The sequence below is a fragment of the Bufo bufo genome, chromosome 6, assembly GCF_905171765.1.
Source record: "Bufo bufo chromosome 6, aBufBuf1.1, whole genome shotgun sequence".
Taxonomy (NCBI): Eukaryota; Metazoa; Chordata; class Amphibia; order Anura; family Bufonidae; genus Bufo; species Bufo bufo.
Genome location: NC_053394.1, coordinates 394,700,892 through 394,706,891, shown reverse-complemented (window position 1 = coordinate 394,706,891; position 6,000 = coordinate 394,700,892). Strand labels below are relative to the sequence as shown.

Below are 6,000 nucleotides of genomic sequence, written 5' to 3'. Positions count from 1 at the left end.
ATCTACATAAACGTTACAGGTTTACAGCTCTGCTACATACACACTGGGATTACAAGCAGTACAGCAGAGACCTGTGTACAGGGAGCAGATAATCCTGGTCATGTGATCTGCATGACTCCTCCCACACACGATCACATGGTTATGACATCATCACAGGTCCTGTATCTTCTCCTGCAGCACAACCAGGAGCCTGACTCCGCCCACACACGATCACATGGTTATGACATCATCACAGGTCCTGTACCTTCTCCTGCAGCACAGCCTGGAGCCTGACTCCTCCCGCACATGATCACATGGTTATGACATCACACAGTTCCTGTACCTTCTCCTGCAGCACAGCCTGGAGCCTGACTCCGCCCACACCTGATCACATGGTTATGACATCATCACAGGTCCTGTACCTTCTCCTGCAGCACAGCCTGGACCCCGACTCCTGCATGGTGGTAGAAATTACAGCCCAGGAGGCTCCATAGTGAAGGGTTGTCAGAGGAGGACACGCCTGCCCCCAGGTAAGTGGAACACTCATCACATCCACACATATAAGGCTCCACAGCCAGAAGGATCTGTAGATCTGTCTGCTGGTAATCAACAGATTCCCGAGAACATAAATGAAGTAAGCACGCAGGCGTCTGGGGCAGGACACCAGCTTAAAAATATTAAAATAAGAAACAATTGACAAGAGTTCACTTCTAACGTATAACGCGTTTCGCGGACCGGCCTTCCCCTTCTTCAGGTACAACATAAGCCTGGACCAGGGGGTGTTATATAGAAGACATATCCAGGAGATATCAGAGACGTGGACTGGACCAGGGGGCGTTATATAGAAGACATATCCAGGAGATCTCAGAGACGTGGACTGGAGCAGGGGGCGTTATATAGAAGACATATCCAGGAGATCTCAGAGATGTGGACTGGAGGAGGGGACGTTATATAGAAGACATATCCAGGAGATCTCAGACACGTGGACTGGAGGAGGGGACATTATATAGAAGACATATCCAGGAGATCTCAGAGACATGGACTGGAGCAGGGGGCATTATATAGAAGACATATCCAGGAGATCTCAGAGACGTGGACTGGAACAGGGGGCGTTATATAGAAGACATATCCAGGAGATCTCAGAGACGTGGACTGGAGGAGGGGACGTTATATAGAAGACATATCCAGGAGATCTCAGAGATGTGGACTGGACCAGGGGGCGTTATATAGAAGACATATCCTGGAGATCTCAGAGATGTGGACTGGAGGAGGGGGCGTTATATAGAAGACATATCCAGGAGATCTCAGAGATGTGGACTGGAGGAGGGGGCGTTATTTAGAAGACATATCCAGGAGATCTCAGAGATGTGGACTGGAGGAGGGGGCGTTATATAGAAGACATATCCAGGAGATGTCAGAGACATGGACTGGAGCAGGGGGCATTATATAGAAGACATATCCAGGAGATCTCAGAGACGTGGACTGGAGGAGGGGGCGTTATATAGAAGACATATCCAGGAGATCTCAGAGATGTGGACTGGAGGAGGGGGCATTATATAGAAGACATATCCAGGAGATCTCAGAGACGTGGACTAGAGCAGGGGACACTATATAGAAGACATATCCAGGAGATCTCAGAGACGTGGACTGGAGCAGGGGGCGTTATATAGAAGACATATCCAGGAGATCTCAGAGACATGGACTGGAGCAGGGGGCGTTATATAGAAGACATATCCAGGAGATCTCAGAGACATGGACTGGAGGAGGGGACGTTATATAGAAGACATATCCAGGAGATCTCAGAGATGTGGACTGGACCAGGGGGCGTTATATAGAAGACATATCCTGGAGATCTCAGAGATGTGGACTGGAGGAGGGGGCGTTATATAGAAGACATATCCAGGAGATCTCAGAGATGTGGACTGGAGGAGGGGGCGTTATATAGAAGACATATCCAGGAGATGTCAGAGACATGGACTGGAGCAGGGGGCGTTATATAGAAGACATATCCAGGAGATCTCAGAGACGTGGACTGGAGGAGGGGGCGTTATATAGAAGACATATCCAGGAGATCTCACAGATGTGGACTGGAGGAGGGGGCATTATATAGAAGACATATCCAGGAGATCTCAGAGACGTGGACTAGAGCAGGGGACACTATATAGAAGACATATCCAGGAGATCTCAGAGACATGGACTGGAGGAGGGGGCGTTATATAGAAGACATATCCAGGAGATCTCAGAGACATGGACTGGAGGAGGGGGCGTTATATAGAAGACATATCCAGGAGATCTCAGAGACGTGGACTGGAGGAGGGGACGTTATATAGAAGACATTTCCAGGAGATCTCAGAGACGTGGACTGGAGCAGGGGGTGTTATATAAAAGACATATCTAGGAGATGTCAGAGACGTGGACTGGAGGAGGGGATGTCATATAGAAGACATATCCAGGAGATCTCGGAGATCTGGACTGGAGCAGGGGGCGTTATATAGAAGATATATCCAGGAGATCTCGTAGACGTGGACTAGAACAGGGGACGTTATATAGTGTGGGCATTATATAGAAGACATAATCAGGAGATCTCAGAAATGTGGACTAGAGCAGGGGACATTATATAGAAGACATATCCAGGAGATCTCAGAGACGTAGACTGGAGCAGGGGGTGTGATATAGAAGACATATCCAGGAGATGTCAAAGACGTGGACTGGAGGAGGGGGTGTTATATAGAAGACATATCCAGGAGATCTCAGAGACGTGGACTGGAGCAGGAGACATTATATAGAAGACATATCCAGGAGATGTCAAAGACTTGGACTTGAGGAGGGGGTGTTATATAGAAGACATATCCAAGAGATCTCAGAGACGTGGACTTGAGGAGGGGGTGTTATATAGAAGACATATCCAAGAGATCTCAGAGACGTGGACTGGAGGAGGGGGCGTTATATAGAAGACATATCCAGGAGATCTCAGAGACGTGGACTGGAGGAGGGGGCGTTATATAGAAGACATATCCAGGAGATCTCAGAGACATGGACTGGAGCAGGGGACATTATATAGAAGACATATCCAGGAGATGTCAAAGACTTGGACTTGAGGAGGGGGCGTTATATAGAAGACATATCCATGAGATCTCAGAGATGCAAGACGTTTCCCGGAGGGGTGAACCATAAGTCTGTATGCAGTGCTGCCTGGGGCTGCCGTGCACCTTGCTGTATGGAGCCCAGGCAGTATCAGGAGTGCTGTATACCTGTGTGTGGTGTTTGTACGGTGTCCTATTTCGTGTGTGGGCGCCTGTACTTATGCACGGGTTCCAGTCGTGGTGGCTGCGGCAGGTAAGTGTGTTTCTGGTGTTCTTACCTGCCGACTCTGTTGCTGTATTCAGTCGTCCACTTTTCCCTGCAGCTAGGCCTGTGGAGACTCTGGTTCATCCGTGTCTTGGATTAACCTGGTTGTCTCTATTCCCTGTCTCCTAACCTCAGGGATATTCAGGGTTCTGAGGTTCCAGTGTATGGGCCCTCCTACCTTAAGGGTCAGCTCATACAGTTAGGAGAACAGGGCCAGATTTAGGGATACTATAGGAGGTGACCAGCTCCCTTTTCTTGGCAGCCTGGTCTAGCTGCTACCCCTATCCCTTTTACATTGTACGGTGGGGGTTTTCTCCCCATCGTGACACCTTGCCATTCTGCCACTTGAAGAGTCGGCTACAGTTTGACTAATGCACACGTTCTGTGGCCTCTATGGTAGCTGTGGTGTCTTTGCTTCCTTACTTAGGGAACAGTTGCTGCGCGGCGGTATATGCTAGCGCTCCGCTGCTCTAATGTGCTCTTTTCTGTGCAAGTTGAGGAGCGCTATCACTTCGCCTTTGAGGGTAATAGTTCCACTGTCGCAGGCGCAGCGCTATGAAGTGCCTTTTGCGATGTGACATTAGAAGAACTTTGATATCTCTGACTTTTTAGTCTAACCAGACTGTCTATTACTCTGTAATTCCTGTAGCGCCGTTCTATGGAAGCAGTAGGTTTAAAGAGCACACCAAATGCTTGAAATAACTTCTTTATTAACTTCAACTTTTCTTCATATATAACACTGCCGCCCCCGCAGCAGATAGTCCATGTACAAAACACGTGTTGAATAAAGTACACTGCTCAAAAAAATAAAGGGAACACTTAAACAACACAATGTAACTCCAAGTCAATCACACTTCTGTGAAATCAAACTGTCCACTTAGGAAGCAACACTGAGTGACAATCAATTTCACATGCTGTTGTGCAAATGGGATAGACAACAGGTGGAAATTATAGGAAATTAGCAAGTCACCCCCAATAAAGGAGTGGTTCTACAGGTGGTGACCACAGACCACTTCTCAGTTCCTATGCTTCCTGGCTGATGTTTTGGTCACTTTTGAATGCTGGCGGTGCTTTCACTCTAGTAGTAGCATGAGACGGAGTCTACAACTTACACAAGTGGCGCAGGTAGTGCAGCTTATCCAGGATGGCACATCAATGCGAGCTGTGGCATGAAGGTTTGCTGTGTCTGTCAGCGTAGTGTCCAGAGTATGGAGGCGCTACCAGGAGACAGGCCAGTACATCGGGAGACGTGGAGGAGGCCGTAGGAGGGCAACAACCCAGCAGCAGGAACGCTACCTCCGCCTTTGTACAAGGAGGAACAGGAGGAGCACTGCCAGAGCCCTGCAAAATGACCTCCAGCAGGCCACAAATGTGTATGTGTCTGCTCAAACGGTCAGAAACAGACTCCATGAGGGTGATATGAGGGCCCGACGTCCACAGGTGGGGGTTGTGCTTAAAGCCCAACACCGTGCAGGATGTTTGGCATTTGCCAGAGAACACCAAGATTGGCAAATTCGCCACTGGCGCCCTGTGCTCTTCACAGATAAAAGCAGGTTCACACTGAGCACATGTGACAGAGTCTTGAGACGCAGTGAAGAACGTTCTGCTGCCTGCAACATCCTCCAGCATGACCGGTTTGGCATTGGGTCAGTAATGGTGTGGGGTGGCATTTCTTTGGAGGGCCGCACAGCCCTCCATGTGCTCGCCAGAGGTAGCCTGACTGCCATTAGGTACCGAGATGAGATCCTCAGACCCCTTGTGAGACCATATGCTGGTGCGGTTGGCCCTGGGTTCCTCCTAATGCAAGACAATGCTAGACCTCATGTGGCTGGAGTGTGTCAGCAGTTCCTGCAAGACGAAGGCATTGATGCTATGGACTGGCCCGCCCGTTCCCCAGACCTGAATCCAATTGAGCACATCTGGGACATCATGTCTCGCTCTATCCACCAACGTCACGTTGCACCACAGACTGTCCAGGAGTTGGCAGATGCTTTAGTCCAGGTCTGGGAGGAGATCCCTCAGGAGACCGTCCGCCACCTCATCAGGAGCATGCACAGGCGTTGTAGGGAGGTCATACAGGCACGTGGAGGCCACACACACTACTGAGCCTCATTTTGACTTGTTTTAAGGACATTACATCAAAGTTGGATCATCCTGTAGTGTGTTTTTCCACTTTAATTTTGAGTGTGACTCCAAATCCAGACCTCCATGGGTTGAAAAATTTGATTTCCATTTTTTTATTTTTGTGTGATTTTGTTGTCAGCACATTCAACTATGTAAAGAACAAAGTATTTCTGAAGAATATTTAATTAATTCAGATCTAGGATGTGTTATTTTTGTTTTCCCTTTATTTTTTTGAGCAGTGTATTATAAAATGGCGGTATGCATAAGATGGTGGTTCAACTGTTCAGTCTTGTCATTCAACATAAAATGGTGGTTAACCAATAGTTCACTTGCTCTACTTGGTTTGAAGTTTGCTCTATACAATTGCTTATGATCTGGTATGAGCAGTTCGCATTAGTATGCAATATGTTTGGATTGTATGATTGTATGGCTCACTAGTTCGTTTGTATGGTGGAACTGAAAGTAAACATACATATAACCAGTTCAGTATACAGTTCTAATCACTATATTAACAGTAGGATCATTATATAACTGTTTTAAATACCTATT

General features: G+C 47.9%; 1 protein-coding gene across 1 annotated transcript in view; it reads left to right on the top strand.

Moving 5' to 3' along the window:
• Window positions 1-374: 374 nt before the first annotated feature.
• The window catches only part of LOC121005755 (oocyte zinc finger protein XlCOF6-like), a 48,369-nt gene continuing 42,743 nt past the window's right edge, over window positions 375-6,000 (top strand). The window contains exon 1 of the mRNA XM_040438523.1: window positions 375-509. The gene's annotated coding sequence lies outside the window, so the exon portion shown is untranslated. The remainder of the gene's footprint in view (window positions 510-6,000) is intronic.